Source organism: Cydia splendana, chromosome 2 (genome assembly GCF_910591565.1).
Source record: "Cydia splendana chromosome 2, ilCydSple1.2, whole genome shotgun sequence".
NCBI classification, from domain to species: domain Eukaryota; kingdom Metazoa; phylum Arthropoda; class Insecta; order Lepidoptera; family Tortricidae; genus Cydia; species Cydia splendana.
The window spans coordinates 9,164,001-9,181,662 of NC_085961.1; the positions used below are offsets into that span (position 1 = coordinate 9,164,001).

At 36.8% G+C, this 17,662-nt stretch overlaps 1 long non-coding RNA gene across 2 annotated transcripts in view; it reads left to right on the plus strand.

Moving 5' to 3' along the window:
- The window catches only part of LOC134803405 (uncharacterized), a 351,777-nt gene that overhangs the window by 942 nt on the left and 333,173 nt on the right, over positions 1–17,662 (plus strand). Inside the window, exons 2-4 of one of the 2 annotated variants that reach the window (XR_010145970.1) lie at positions 865–1,041; positions 1,128–1,226; positions 1,835–2,185. This is a non-coding gene — a long non-coding RNA (uncharacterized LOC134803405). Of the gene's footprint in view, positions 1–864; positions 1,042–1,127; positions 1,227–1,834; positions 2,186–17,662 lie in introns of those variants that run through there. The other variant, XR_010145971.1, reaches the window with a different exon arrangement.

A 17,662-nucleotide genomic window follows, 5' to 3' on the forward strand; every position in this document is an offset into this window, starting at 1 on the left:
ATGTCGGCGTTGGCTGTTTGAAGTACTTACATTGAATGTGCACCTCTTATGCCAATATTTAGAAATAAACCAAGAATTTTATTGGCTTATTTAATTTTTCCATAGTACCATAGACATAATGATTTTTGTGTTACTAGTACAGATATTAATGACTATTAAAAAGTACTAAAAATGATTTGGATTACAAAGGTGGGTTGGGTAATGTGGTATATTAGTTAAAAAAGTATATGATCCATAAACGTAACTATATAAGTATATCGTTTTGTAAATACATCCTCTAAAATATTCAAGTTAGTAATTACTATTTTACCCTGTTTATATAATGTTACGATATAGGCGTCGAGTTAGGTTTAGGTGCAATTAGGTTGCAACGACCGAGCACCAAGTATTAAATCCACGGACCCACAGCGTCGCGGTCGGCCGGCTCGGTTTCGACTGTGAATTCCCTTGCGAACCTTTGTTGTTAGTGCAGCCAGTGCATGTTCCCCTTTCAGTGTACTAAGAACAAGTAAACTTACCTATGTTTAAATAAGGGAGTAAGTAAATTAATAGGCGTGTCACTGCATCTATCGAAGATCAATCGGCTTGAAATGATGTTTCATAGTTCAAGGATGACTCACGTTAGATCAGGCCGGGCCAGGGCTAGGCGTCCGATATGACATTTTCCATGACGGCTGATTGGTGATCACGCTTTCCATAGAAAACGAAGCACCAGAAGCTCGGGCCCGGCCCCGACCCGGTCTAGCGTGAGTCATCCTTAATACGTTACTGATCGATGACGAACCGCGTCATCTAACTTTGGTAAGTTTGTACTAAATTACCTCCTGGAGATATTATGTTGTTGTGATAAAAAACCGTTTTCAGTTGACATGGACTACTTTTTGAGCTTCCTACGCAACTCTAACTGCTCCACCAAAGCAGGACTACAATACTGCAAAGAAATTTGCCATGGAGTGGCCGTACTGTGTCATAACGGGGAATGTTACTGTCATCAAAGTGTCGTAGATACTATAAGCTCGCCCAATGTAGTGGCAAGTGTAGGTAAGTACAGGTAGTTTTTAAAAAGTTAGACTTGATAATTTTACATTAAAGCGTTTTACTAAAATACCACTTTTAACTCTAAGCAGATCTGATGATAGCGCCGAAAGCACCAATTCCTCCGAAAAACGAAGTTCAAATAAATATATCACCCCAAATTGTCCAAAAAAGCGATGAAGATATACCAGGTATAATATTTTTTTTAAATAAAAATACTGTCTATGTCTGTGTATGCTATAATAAAATGTAATAGTTTTTACTTAGTATACTTTTATAACTAACACGGGACTTAATCGCGTAAAACAACGTTTATTTATGGCCTGACGTTTCGAACGTGACGTTACGTTCGTGGTCACAGGCAGACTGGCGAGGAATTGTATCAACATTATAGTCTAATAAAACATGGTCTTCTCTTCCCAGAGTGACACAAGCCTACGTCACAATAACATTGCCACTTTATATAGCGCTATTGCATATTATTATATAGCGCTGTCGCATGATGACGTAGGCTTGTGTCAGTCACGTGGTCGGAAGAGAGTACCAGGCGGAGTATATTATTATACCATTATCAACATCTTCTTGCTGCGCGGGTTTTACGAAATACTCGCACTTGATCTTGATTATTCACTTGTACGCTAGGGTTGTCACTTTGCCTACACACAACACTCACGACATCCGATCGTATGTGATGGGATGTTTTCTCCCGCTTACTGGATTCCACGAAGTCGAAATCCCCTGTCCCTCATTATGATTAAAATTTAGTATGTTGCATTGCATGATAGTATTTTAATTTCAGTCCAAATTTCTTCATCTCGGAGACATCAAATAGCCCACTTCTGCCCAAGTCTTGACGTAGCTAGAGAGTGTATCAGGAAGTGCATAGGGCTCGGCAAGGCTGCGTTCTGCGGAAAGGACCACCAATGTTACTGTGGCCACAAATACAGTTCCCAGGATTCACCGGACAAACAAGATGCAGTGGAAATCTATAAGGAGTTCGCAGACATGTACGCAAAATACTTTGGAAATGCTGAAAGAGACACGGCAAGTGATGAAAATTACGATGAGTTCTTAAAAAAGAAAAAATTGTCGAATAAGGTTACTCCTCATGCTTAAGCATTTGCATGTAATAAATGTATATTCAAAAGTCTTTTGCTGATTATAATAACCTTAACCGATCTGTATTGTATACAATACTATAATATATTATATAAAGCGTTTTCAGTTTTGTTTTTCATTCCTACCCCAATCCTATTGCCTATCCCCAAGAAGCAAACGAAAACTTTATTATAATGGAATATCAAATGTTTTATTAAGTTAATCTAATATTGGACCGAAATACGATGAAGTTGTAAAACGGCTCTTTGGTCCTAAAGCCGGTTTGACATATTGGAATAAGGATATCCTGTTTTAAAACAAACTATCTACCCACCTAATGATGAAAGAAAGCGATAGCCACTTGCGGCGTGTACGGATTGTTTTTCGTCCAAAATCTCCTTCAAACAGCGTACGTCCTAGATTCAATTTAGAAAATTCTGTTATCCGACTAAAGCGACAGAAATTGCTTACGCACGTAATCCCAGTATCGATTCGTCGAGACTGCCACGTTGTTCTTGTCTCTGATTTATATGCCGCGAACAGAGTCCGACCTCGCCTGAATTTTAATTACCACAACCCTTTTGCCAAGGAAGTAAATAACAGGAACTGTACTGATTTAATGTAAAAAGTTTTTACGCCATGTGGACTTCACTGTGGATAATTTAGCATAGGTACTTTATTGACTCTGCAATCACTCATCGCCAATCAGTTACGTGATGAATTGTAATAAATTAATAATTATATGATTGCAAAAACAATCTTTTAGATAGTTAGACTCGTGTATTCAAGTTTCATTATACCACTTTTTATGTACGAGCTTAAAAATAGATTAATTAATCACGCAATATATTATAAAAAAAATATTTAACTCAGAATTTAAGTAAATAAATATTACACAGATTGACATAGCCCTAAACTAAGCAAGGCTTGTACTATGGGCCCTAAGCGACGATATGTATATATTTAAACTGTACATACTAATTAATAAAATAATAGATAGAAGACATATATAACTGAGGAACAAACATTGGTGATACACACTTCACAGCCGACATGTTTAGAGTTTCACATGTCAATTTACTGTAGTAGGTAATGAAACACTTAAATTAAAACAAGAATTAGTTATACGAATCAAAAATTCATCTCGATTAGGTATGTAAGACGCATCTTATTTTATTTTATTGACAGAAGGCAATTGGCGTATCTAGTTTAATTTATAGCTTTGAATATTTCCTAAATACTTTAAATTAACTTTATTAAACCATCAAAAACTTTCAAACTTCGTCTAAATATTTTGGATTTGTTTGAAATACAGTTTTTAAATCAATGTAATCTTGGTTTATTTTACAAAATATTAGCATTAACCCATTTTAGCAAAAATAAGGTACTTACAATTCTTTTTCTGAAATTTAAATAAATTTAGTAATAAGTGGTAAACAATACTTTACTTTCGCTCTGATTATTTTGTCATTGTTATAATTATATTTCAGAAAAATGCACAAATCTATAAGATACAGAACATTCTTATACTGTACACTACCTACGTATTAAATTAAGCTAAAAAGCGATAGTAAGTAGTTGTATAAAATTAACCAATGTTATTATTATTCAAATATTGTCCAAAAATTCAGTCACCAGGTGAAGTAGCTCAACGGGCGTTGTGTCCAAAATTACACAAACAAACAAACTAAATTATGGGTACAGTGTACGCACGCTCTTATTTTTAAGAACAAAGTTGTGTTTAAATTTTTCTGGTACTTCGCTCGCTAAGCCACACTGCTGACTGTAGGTACCTAACGTTTACTCGTCATCGTCAATTATTTAAAATCAACTAGGATAAATCTTCATTTTTTAAACTACACATAAGTTTTATAGAAGAGATTGAATTGCTTTTACGTTGTTCGAGTATGTATTAAAACACAAATTGGACACCAATCCATTGTTCGCGTCACATTCAGACGCATCTCACACCGCTTTAGAGCGAGTGAGCGCGTGCAATCAAATCGTTTTGTAATATGACTATATACATCAAATGCATGAAATAAAGCCCGTGGTTATTTTTTAAAAGCCGCAAACTCATCTACGTTGAGCGGCAGATGTGCTCGTGAGAAATGACGTGGGATAAGTTTAATTTATAAACAGCGATGAATAATTTCGCGCTATCCGTTTAATGTGGCTGGAGTTGGAACATTTCAATCTAACTAGAATAGATTTTCCAGCCACAAGCTACTTCCATCTGCTACTTCATTTACGTAGCAAGTATGTAGCAAGTAAGATACACAGCTGTTTCTTGCGTGCTGCCGTCCAGAAACACCGTGGTTCTTACTCAGAGCTATTGGCTCAAAGCTACCAATACAACGCTAATCCAATATACGTACGAGTGAGATGCATGGGCGAATGATGTCAAAATAAGAATAATAAAAACTTTTTACAAAAAAAATGAAACCGACTTCAAAAAGGATGAAATAAAATATTATCGTGTTTTATGTCTATGCGTTACCAACTGATATGTTTGAAGTCGGTGCCAAGCCAAATTTTGAAGCATACCATGACTTTGGTGCGATTCGATAAGGATTTACCTACGTTGGATTGCCTTACACGACGACAATGAACTTACTTTCGGTAGGTACAGTCGACGTTAAAAATATGTGTACACTTTTCGCCTTATTACAAAGGAGTAAGGTGCAAAAGTGTAAACATATCATTGACGTCGACTGGACCTAAGAACACACCTCAGAACACACGAACAAACCTTCTTGGCGCAGTCCGTACCATGTTTGTCATATTTACACAATAGTGTAAATATAAATGCATTTTTTTGCCGTCGTATTGTTTAAAGAGCATTTCTTACTAATGCTCGAACAGTCTATAGCACGCAAGTGTGGGATTGGGACTGAGTCATTTCCCGTCCCTTATCCAGAGGACTACATTTCAAAATATAAAACAATTCAAGGAATTACCTTCTTGCCAAATTTCACCTAAAGCGGTTCAGTTGTTTAGCCATGAAAAGGCGACAAAGAGGCAGACAGAATTCTTTACACATTTATAATAGTTATTAGTACAGTTCTAATGGGATTTATAGCCATAAAGCTGATTATTTTTGACTGGTATTGTTACTACTTGGCTTGGCACCGACTTCAAACATATCAGTTGGTAACGCATAGACATAAAAAACGATAATATTTTATTTCATCCTTTTTGAAGTCGGTTTCATTTTTTTTGTAAAAAGTTTTTATTTTACCATTATTAGTTTTAACGCATTGTTAAGAGCGCGACGCATGAATGAAAAACAAGATCATGTTTAACACTAAATTCGTGTACCTATTACTCAAATTACTCAAAGCGGATCACAGGTGCCGGAGTAATCGCTGAACATACTTACATTTAAAGAAATCATCAAAATAATCATCATCATCAGGTTTACTTCATCAAATTGGTGGTTTTCGGGAGAAAATGCTCGAGTTGCTTAAGAAAACGCCCAAAACACCAGGCATGTGCCTTTAAAAATTGAGGAGTTCCCTCAATTCCTCAAGGATCCCATCATCAGAACAGAACCAAATTAAAATGGGACCAACTCGGAGGTAGCTCCTTTCAAACAAAAAAAGAATTACTCAAACCGGACTACGGATGTCGGAGTAATCGGTGAACGTACATAGAAAAAAAAAATGCCACAACCGAATACAGAACCTCCTCCTTCTATGAAATTGAAGTCGGTTAAAAATAACATTTCATCACTACACTTTATGAAACAAAGACCCCCGCCGCGTCTATCTGTTTGTGTGTAGGTATGTACCTATGTTCACGATAAACTCAAAAACTACTGAACGGATTTTCATGCGGTTTTCACCTATCAATAGAGTGAATATAGAAGGACGTATTGCAGCGTTACAGTTTCATAGTTTTAGACGCCTGTATAAAGTCGATTAGCAATGTTTGGCTACGTATTACTTGGTTGTAACGGAATTCATAAAGTTGCGTAAAAAGTACTCGTAACGCCCTCTATTGGCGTATTGTTGAACTAAGATGACAGGTAGAAGGCTTTGGAACGTAAAGTAGTGTAACTTGGGTGAAGTTAGGTACGAGTTGGCAGTTTTGTCGTTATGTTGGTAGACCGGTCGAGCAGGTTTGCCTACTTGACTTAAAGGCGGGAGCGGGGAGGCTCCTCAAGCAGAGTTGATCGGACCGCGCTAGAGATCGGACGTTAGCCAACCTCGTGCCTAATTCGCCACGTTCCTGAAGGCTTATACCAGAAGGATTATTCTGAAAGCTTATAGAATCCAACGTTCTTTAACCATTTAGCTAAGTGTTTTATTCCAAGTGTTATTTTGATTTCTTACGTGTGATTAGAAGCTTACCTTTGTAAAATAAAGAGAAGTAGTGTTATTTTGAAAAGATGTGTCACGCCGAGTTTGTTGCCGGTCCCATATTGGGATACCCTTCTCCAATTGAGAAGGAATTAAATCTTCTCGGGTCAGAGGTGTACGGTTGGAGCCGGCCTAGCTTGATTTGAATAAAGACTTGAACGATTTTATGCGATCCTTTTATTTGAGTGTAATCCAAATACATCCCAATAGCGACTAGATATTTTAGTAGGCACTAGTATGGTTAACGAGTCCGAAAGTTTATTTCATGCACTGGTAGCATACTGAGTTAGCTGTGAAGTAATACATTGAGATACTACGCCCACCCGCCATCCTGTGTACCTCCGTCATCAGCAAGTGGGATGTCGAGTCTCATGTATTGCTTACACAGCCACGTAGGAGTGCGGTACATGGTACATGCTATAATCTGGACACGTGGTAATGGTAAGCTCACGTGTCTAAGCTGCATTGAGGTGAGTTAAATTATGTTATTTGGTGTGAATTATTGTGGAATTGTGAATTATGATTGAGACAGTCAAACAGAGCGGTCGTGACGTGACGTCACCTCTGGTATCGCCACGTTTCTTTATAATTGATTTTTATAATCCATTTAAATCAAAGTTATCTTGAGTTATTTTGTTGTGAAATCCATATTGTTAATTAAAACCAACTGTCGGCTATCACGAAGTGATATTATTTCATCGCTCACTTGTGAATCTACCCTCAAAAATAGATTTTTAATGAAAATACTAATGCACCGGTAGAAAAAGTTCCTATTAAGATTATGACATCCTTTGTATCGTTTTGTAATTAATAAGCTGCGACAAATAATTGCCCGTAATGCCGTGATATATCATAAATCGTGCATACTTTGAAAACATGAGCTACGCATATGAAAATTAATGTTACAGTGTGCTGCAACCTGAGCAAGGATAACTTACAGACGCCATCACGCCTGTAACACAGAAGCAGCTGTGCAGTCTCTTCTGTGCTGGAAATTTGGAAATAAAAGGACAGGTTTCGTTCCGATTGTTTATTAGTGATTTTTATTTTGAGTGTAATGGCGAAGCATAACAGTCGAACGTAACTAATTAGCTGTCACTTTTCGTATTGGCCCTTTTACCGTTTTACTCATTTTTGGAACACGTGTTTGTTCATGGAGTAAAATAAAACACTCATTGAAGCTTAAATTTTATTCTGAGTATTTTAAAGTCCTGTATCCATTGGTAACATGTCTTTTGTGTGCGCTACTAGGGCATTTCACAAACCTTGGAGTTTAAGCTGCATACATGATAAATCTGATACCGTGCAAATGATGATTTCAGTAACAGCCAGCTATGATGAACCACATCGTGCATCTCGCCATCTGCCGTAGCAACGGCAACTGCAAGGCGGAAAGCATCAGGCTTCGTGCTTGGGTTGATCTTTACCACAACCACCACCTTTGAGTTGGACACGTGGACAATCTGGTGAGCAGTTTACATATCGTTGGGATTATTTTGAGTTGTTTTACTTCTGTTTAGAACTCTTTGGCGAGTTTCTGTTTAAAGCTAAAGTCGAAAGCGATCTTTAGTGATTTTGATCAGTAATGTTCAGTTGACGCTGATAGTGCCAGTGATTCTGAGTAATATGATTGTAACGCCTGATTTATTTTATTTTCGGGATTCACTCTTAACATTTTTTTTGCTTTCGATGGACTGAAAGTACGCCCGATGGACTGAGTGTTGTCTAGTAACTACATGAGAAGTTCCGGAGCATGTAAGAGGTGCAAGTGGTCTGCTTTATATGCGCAGTATACTCTTTGCGAGGAGTAGCACTTACGCGGCTGAGATGGTTAACTTCTGATGAGTTATTAGATTCTACCAGGCCGATGGACTGGCGTATCATCCGTGTGATGAATACACCGAAGGACTGGTGTATGTGAAGTGTGAATTCAGGGTGATTTTTGTATATTCTGTTTTATCAATCCAATGTATGGCACCTGGCAATATCACTGTTACTGTAAATGTTGTATTGACTTGCAAAAAAGCAATTGAGGCCTTTTTGCAGAACAAGTTATTATCATATTGTGACCATTGATGTAACTGATCATCTTCTCATGTGCATCTAGTGAGGATCGCAGCAACGTTTAAACACCGAACGGTGTTGTAGCGCCTAAGGGCAGTTTTACTGACGTTGATGTGCTGTAAACTAAAATAGGCGTTGCTGCGCCTTAGCACTGTATGTTGTATTCACGTTGATGCGATCTATACTGGAGCTGGCGTTGCAGCGCCTTAGATTAAGACCGTTATTACTAAATTGAACCGTTGGTGCGGTGGCACGTTCATTATCGTTACGTTGGTGCGTTAACGAGATGAGTCGTTGGTGCGACAACTACATGCGTTTCTGGTTACCCTTATTTTCGTCGAAGCGAAAGTAAGATGAGCCGTTGGTGCGGCGCTATTTGATGTTGATTTAAGATAATTTTGTTACAATGGATGTTGAGATTGTAATGATGTGTATGGTATACCATTTGAATAGAGATTAAATGCGATCATTTGGAGTTGTGAGTTTCAATACACATTGTCACAAGGTCTCAAGTGCGCACGGTCAGAATAACCGAGCGAAGTTACTGTCTATTGTAGTTGTAATGATTAAAATGTGTTATCGTGCAGTTCATAATGCTCAGTTACCATCAGTCAGATTTCACTTACCAAGCGTAGACGTAGGCGTAAAACACCAGAAGTAGATTTTTATGTTCTTTTCCGTTGCTGTGCGGCCACAAGTGGTGGCATGCGTTTGGTCTGTGTGATCGGCTGGAGCTGTTGCCGGATGAAGGCAGTTGTTTGTAGGGTCACCAGATGAGGGTGGCCGTTGTAACTAGGAGTAGCATTGCTAGATGACCGGATGGTGGTCCGGTCATGCATTCATGATGATGGTGGTCATTGTGAGTGTAGCATTGCGAGATGATTGGATGGTGGTCCGGTCGTGCATTCATGATGATGGTGGTCATTGTGAGTGTAGCATTGCAAGACGATTGGATGGTCGTCCGGTCATGAGTTCATGATAATAGTGGTCATTGTGAGCATTATAAACTTAACGTACATACAGTAAATTTGTACCATTGCTGTTGCGATCATTAGATCTAGATTGATTGAAAGACTGTCTTTGGTGACCCTGTTTTTGTTTTATCTACCCCGACCGTATAATTGGTCAAGTTAGCCGAACAATAAGAATCACATGCGATCATTGATTTTATTCGATGATGAATGAGACCCAAATTGTTGGTCAGGAGTGACCGAGCGATGAGATACTGTGCTGTGTATTTTGTTTCAGAAGCAAATGCATACACCTACACACGAGGACGTGTGTACCGCAGGACGGCCGTGTCGGAGCGTGACTCCAGAAGGACGTATTGCAGCGTTACAGTTTCATAGTTTTAGACGCCTGTATAAAGTCGATTAGCAATGTTTGGCTACGTATTACTTGGTTATAACGAAATTCATAAAGTTGCGTAAAGAGTACTCGTAACGCCCTCTTTTGGCGTATTGTTGAACTAAGATGACAGGTAGAAGGCTTTGGAACGTCAAGTAGTGTAACTTGGGTGAAGTTAGGTACGAGTTGGCAGTTTTGTCGTTATGTTGGTAGACCGGTCGAGCAGGTTTGCCTACTTGACTTAAAGGCGGGAGCGGGGAGGCTCCTCAAGCAGAGTTGATCGGACCGCGCTAGAGATCGGACGTTAGCCAACCTCGTGCCTAATTCGCCACGTTCCTGAAGGCTTATACCTGAAGGATTATTCTGAAAGCTTGTAGAATCCAACGTTCTTTAACCATTTAGCTAAGTGTTTTATTCCAAGTGTTATTTTGATTTCTTACGTGTGATTAGAAGCTTACCTTTGTAATAGTAGATTGTTAACCAAGGGTTGAAAGGCACCCATTTCTGTCGAGGTAGTTTGGCGCTCGAACGCAGTGAGAGCGCCAAACTACCTCGACAGATATGGTGCCTTTCACCCCAGTTAAACACTCTACTTTTCATATCGAATGCGAGGAAACCAAACAAGACAAGGCAATTTCCCAAAATCAGTAATTGAAGTACCTAATAGACCTACAGCCATGATTTTTTTACTTAGGACTTACTTGCAATCGGAGACTTTAGGTACATGTGTGAAGATTAATAACCCCTAGCGAAAATCATTTAGATTGCAATATTTACGAAAACACACATTTTTTAACAAACTGCAGTAATTATAAAATTATTTGTTCATTATAATATGAAAATCAGCGGGTTTGCCTCTTACTTTTTAATTTTACACTTTTTCGTTCTAAAAGCCGCAACAGACTACCGGACCTCACCGCGACCTTGGTGCGGCGCACCACGTAATAACAATAACATAATAAAAGTAATTAAAATATAAAATAACAATTTAATTTAAAATATAAGAAATTATTATATTGTATTTTATTTTATTTTATTTTATTTTCATGAATATAGTGATAAATAACTTTAAAAACCAATTTAATATCGTACAAACGTTTAACTGTGGCTGTATAAGATTCTGCCTTTGCTCATTTACGCAAGGGTAAGGTTTAAAAAATATTTTTGGTGTATTCCTTTTGGTTCCCGCCTTATGAAATCGAGTAAGTAGAATTCAACGAAAGAAATCAAGAATAGTTTATTTTTAACAATTTACTTACATCATTTTTTATAAAAAAAAGGATCAACGTGGAATTAGTAAAATTAAACAATTACCAATTGTTCCAGGCGAGGAAATAAAGACACTATTTTTCCATTCTGTTTCCACCCAGTTGTTCGTGGGACGGGGACGCAGAGGAGTACACCACTTTTCTGCGCTAGAGCATAAACGTATCACTTTCTGCGCACCTTTTAGAATAACAACGACCCACTTTCAGAGCACGAGATATGAAAAATAAAGAGAAGTAGTGTTATTTTGAAAAGATGTGTCACGCCGAGTTTGTTGCCGGTCCCATATTGGGATACCCTTCTCCAATTGAGAAGGAATTAAATCTTCTCGGGTCAGAGGTGTACGGTTGGAGCCGACCTAGCTTGATTTGAATAAAGACTTGAACGATTTTATGCGATCCTTTTATTTGAGTGTAATCCAAATACATCCCAATAGCGACTAGATATTTTAGTAGGCACTAGTATGGTTAACGAGTCCGAAAGTTTATTTCATGCACTGGTAGCATACTGAGTTAGCTGTGAAGTAATACATTGAGATGCTACGCCCACCCGCCATCCTGTGTACCTCCGTCATCAGCAAGTGGGATGTCGAGTCTCATGTATTGCTTACACAGCCACCTAGGAGTGCGGTGTATTTCCGGTCTGTTTTTGGTAACCTACATGCTATAATCTGGACACGTGGTAATGGTAAGCTCACGTGTCTAAGCTGCATTGAGGTGAGTTAAATTATGTTATTTGGTGTGAATTATTGTGGAATTGTGAATTATGATTGAGACAGTCAAACAGAGCGGTCGTGACGTGACGTCATCTCTGGTATCGCCACGTTTCTTTATAATTGATTTTTATAATACATTTAAATCAAAGTTATCTTGAGTTATTTTGTTGTGAAATCCATATTGTTAATCCCGCCATCCTGTGTACAAAACCCATGCTACCTCCGTCATAATTATAATTTGTTAAGGTTTTGTGTAACCCGCGCGAAGCCGGGGTGGGTCGCTAGTAAGTTCTAAATTGAAAATAATCATATTGGCATTCTCAATTTGAAAAATGTTCTCTCTCCAAAAATATAAATACGAAGGAGATGCAATCGTGACTTGTGTCAAAATGAAAACCAATTAACATCGATTTGAAAATTAGAATCAGCTTCCCCGTCTCTTTTAAATTTTCGTTAATATCGTGAATTTGTGATATGGCCTACTGGCATAGGTATCGTACCTATGCCAGTAAACCACCAAGTATTTTTTTAATTTTAACAGTACCTACGATTTCAGTGTCCGGCAATATTTGGTAATCAAACCTAAAATAAGCAATAAACGTTCAAAATGCTTAATAGATAGAATTTTAATGTTGGTAGTACGATTTAACTAACCCTTTGGCTAAATCGTACCTACCGATGACAGTAAGGTACCTTCGATCAAATTTATTTTGACTTAGTATAATCCCAGAATTCTCGCCTTCATAATTTTATGTAGCTAAGATAACTTTTATATCACATTTTTAACTATCTTCATAAACAATATATCCACATTTAAGGAAAAACTGGTACAATATACTCCAACACTCCCTAATATGTAATTATTCCCCTAAGTATACATACATAGGCGAATAATTGCAGCAAGTGAGTACATTTTTTTTATTTCATCACAAATGCTGAAAAGTATTGAAATATTTGAGCTATATTCTTGGTATAGTAGGTCCCACACAAAACCTTAAGGTAAGGGTAAACTGATTTTAATCCACCAACTTCCTGGACAATGAGTGCCGAAATTGCCTGAGAAGACATTCACAGGTCTCGCGATTTAAGATAAGTCGGTAGGAGGGACGAGTTGGGCTCCATTCCGGGCCTTGATATCAAAATTTGTCTGCTTCAATCTACCTGTGTGTGAGCAGGAGGGAGAAAAGATTGAAATGCAGGGTGTGGTGTTCTGGATGAAGATTGCGGAGTACCTAATGGGCATTTTGGATGTGTTTAATAAAACAGTGTTTCGGGCAGATATTTTAAGAGATCGGTTTGCTTATTATTAAAACTAGGAACTCACCCCAGCTTCGCACGGGTTAACAAATTATACACCTAAACCTTCCTCAAGAATCACTCTATACACGATGATTTTTAATCGGTGATCAGGAACATTTGTTTCTACCTCAGTAATTGATGTAGATCACGTTGAAGTCGTAATTACATGGAAACAAACTTTTTTTTTTATCATAATTTTAATTTTGAGATCAATTTTATCCTAAAATCCTTGTCACTCTATTAATCGGTATCTATATGAGTTAAAGCCTCTTTACAAACTTAATGGCAATTGATAATTTATGAGTAATAACTTGTCATTGTCATATGCATAAACAAAGTCATAGATCCGTCAAATTTCCCGCCATATCGATGGCACTTGACGTATCGTAGTTACTTCATGTAGGATAACCATGTATTTAGTGGTTATTAGTTTTAATTATGTTTTAACTTTTAATTAATTAAACAATGAGATAATTGCGTGAGACCTACCCTAATAAGTTTAATTTGGGCTAGATATTAATATTTTTCTACTCCTGATCATCGAATAAAAATCATCGTGTAGATAGGTGACAACCGCATGAAAATCCTTTCAAGTAGTTTTTGAGTTTATCGCGAACATACAAACACACAAACAGACAGACGTGGCGGGGGACTTTGTTTTATAAGGTGTAGTGATTAGATTACGCCAGTCAGTAACCGCTGCTCATAAGCAGTGAGCTTGACAACAATGGAGACCTAGGCTCTACGAAACGTGTCGTGCGAGTAACTAAAAATATGTGGATTAAACCGTAAAATTTGTATAAGAAACTCAACCTAGGGTGAAAATAAGGTTGAAAGTTTCAACGATTTCTACGGGGATGAAGTTACGGGTGGAAGCTAATGATTTAACACGCCAACCTATAAAACACTACCTATTGTGTTGGTTGATGTATTAAATCCCTCATTCAGACTCATAGTCCGATAAGAAAGTACAGAAAATTATTGAGGGCGCCACTTTCTACGTAACTGTGACATTTTTCACGTAAAATGCTTAAACATGGCAACAATTTAGTGTGGACATTTTTAGTACCATTTTATTCAATTTCTAGTATTTCCACTAAGTATTTTATGTCGCACTATAGTTATAAAATCTTAAGGAAATTAATGTATGTGTCTACATCCAATCTAAAGGCTTTTTGAGTAAGTCGTTAAAAATTAGTAGGTAGAGGATAAGCGTAACCCGCAGGCCCTCAACATTAGCATTAACATCGCCCTCATAAAAGCGGCGAGCCCTTTGTTTCCCCATACACGCAGACTTATATAATTGGACACTTGCATTAGCTCTTATAACTACTAAATAGGGTTTGTATTGTCTAATTGTAACTGCAAAATGTATGTTGGTGTGGAATAGTCTTGAAACGTGAAAACATGTTGATTTGATTATGCATTCCTTTCTCTATTTGACGGTCCTTTGTTCTTTTCGCTCATTGTGTTTTAGAATAAACACTATGATATTCTCTAAAAAAAATCGCGTAACACCAAATGCCAATCAAACAGAAAGTTTTGTTAACCGATTATCTTATTCGAATCTGTGTAGTAATAATGTCAGATTCTTAGTTAGACATTCAGTGTTAGTTATAAGTTCATAGCATTATTTAACGTAAAAAAATATTATTTTAATCTGCAAAAGTATTTTTAATACAAAATTATAAAATAAAGTAAAATCTAACAAATCAAAAGAAATGATCACCGCGACGGCGGGTTTTGTTTCTTTTTCGTATTTTGTAGCCCCCTTATTCATAAAACTTTACGGGCCTGATTTAGTTAAATTATGTTTTATCCTTTTCTTACAATTACATATGTAGAAATTACAGATAAAGACAAACGATTCATAGCTAATTCACGCTAGTAACGCGTTTATGAATAACTCCATTTATTTATTGGCGTAACTTTAAAAGAATGTCAAAATTTGTATTATTAAAATTTAAGGTTGTCACCCCAACTCAAAATTCGGATGTCAGTGTCATTAGATCCCACCGCGCATGTCACTCGTGGCTGGTAAAAACATCTGAGCATCGACAAGGCTGCCAGTAATTCCATCTCGGCACAGATTACCTAAAACGCAGATCCACTGCTCAGGAATTAAATCAATCAATCATTTATTTGCAAAAATACAGTGACAACAGGTGAAATGTGTATTTTGGTTGCAAGCAAGCGTGCAAATATGATGTCAAATGTAAGTATGCAAAAAATAACAAAATTGAAATCTAGACAATAAAATAAATAATTAGAAAAAGTCATTCAGTAGCCATAAAACAATAAAAATAATTAAACACGTGTCGAATATTTTATTAAGTATATATGCGCGGTCATTGTGGTTAGTAAACGATGTCAACCAATATGATATGTAGGTAATTTATTTTATGTAAGTATGCTAGTATCAGTGACTACATAGTAAAAGTAGAAAATTAATCAAGACTATCCTCTATATAAAGCCGCGCGCCTCGCCGTCATCGTAAGTGGCGTTATTTGGCGTAAATATTGTTTTTCTACGAGTATCCCAAACAGGACTGTAACGTTTTTGTATTTTAGATAAGTGCTAAGTATACTCGTATGTATTCGAAACGTAGAACCGGGTTTTCCTATTTGTCTATTTTTTCAGTATTTCCCTACGCCCTATAAAGTTTAAGTTCTTGCTGAATTTATGCCTATTGTTCCAAGATTTGTCTCGGTTATAGTATAGGAGTGGGTAGAAAATAAGAAATACAATTAATTGTGAAAATAAATACCAGTCACTTCAGAGTGACTGATAATTAGTTGATATTGCAGTTTGCTATTGTAAAATCAGGGTAAATTAACATTAAACACAGGGTTATAAATCAGTTTTTGTTTATAAGTGGAGTATCTGCCGTACTTTATATGTCATCTGTTTCGGGCCCTAGCGTATTAGAAGCTGTCTATTGCAGATGTTTTCTGATGTATTTGAGCAGTGTGTAGGGCTGCTACTTGTTTCTGTATTGTTTGTATTGGCTACATATCGTCGGCCTAAGTCGCAAACCTCGTAACTCCTCCGGGAGAGTTACGAGGTTTGCGACTATAAGTATTGTTGTCCAAGGTAGCAAATACTAATTACCTTGAAATAGAGTTACGAGGTTTGCGACTTAGGCCGACGATATATATTTCACTTATAATATGTGGTATTGTATACTGTCTATTGTGAAATCTCTTAGGTTAATGTTATCCATTTCCCGTGGTTCATTTCGCCTAAAATTTGGCATATTTACATTAAAGTCCTTAAACCTTTGAATAAATTAAATACTTGAAATATTAGTAAACGAGATCTAAGGTTCAAGTAAAATGTATTTACATTAAGAAATAGCTTTAAAATTAAAGTTTGTTAAGGCAATTAATATATTATTATCAACAACAATATCCAACAGTTATTAAGTTATTATTTAATTCTAAGTCACAAAAATATATTAAATAATTATAAATTGACCAAATATATATCCTCCGCCACGGAAAATATTCTCAATTTTATAAACTTTGTCATACTTAATGTATAAACACTTTTCGGGCTGTGAAAAACAAAAGCAAAGTTAATAGGTATGTATATTTTATTTATTTTTATTTAGTAATTATTTCTGAAGCACACCCGTATTTTCAATATGTTTTAAGCACACCCGCTGAAAGTTTTTGCAGTTTATCAACCCTCATTGGAAAACTCTATAGAAAATAAGGAATTCAAGTATTAAAATAATCAATCACGGGTGACTCATATTCATTAATCGCAATAAAACGGTATAAAACGAAAAACTTTTTCAATTGCCACTTCAAAGGCAAATTTATGTATATTTCAAATGTGAATTAATTATAAAATACCTAAGGCGTACAGACGAAGTCAATTACGAAAATAAAACATTATTCATTTCAATAATTCACAGAAGAAACTTTGCCCTCATCGTTTATCCTGCTCTAGGGTATCGCCGTCTCTCAACAGAGAGAGGCACGAGCTAATTGTGTCGTCTCGCTCTAACACGCGCATCGGATTGCCCAACTTTGCTTGTTTTCTCATTTCTGTACGTCTATGTTCGTTTGGTATGGAAAATGGCTCTACTATAGAATAGACTAGGTATTTATTTTTAGACAATTTATTAACGTTAATTTAGATGACATTCTCTTGTATTTCATATACGCTTAGTATGAGAGGGCAATTTTCATAACTTTTTCCAACCCAGAGGGGAAAAAACTGAGCCTATTTTGGAATTGCTCCAGTTTCTTTACGATGTTTTCTTAAAGCGGCTGGTAGTTATCAAATGATATTTAGTACGTAAGTTCCGAAAAACTCATCGGTACAGTCGACGTCAGTACAAACATGTTTAAATTTTTCGCTTTATGACAAGGTGCAAAATCGTTATATATCTTTAAAGTTTGAAGCTGTACGAGTTTCAACCTATGACCTCCGGATTGAAAGTCGCGCGCCCTTACTGCTACC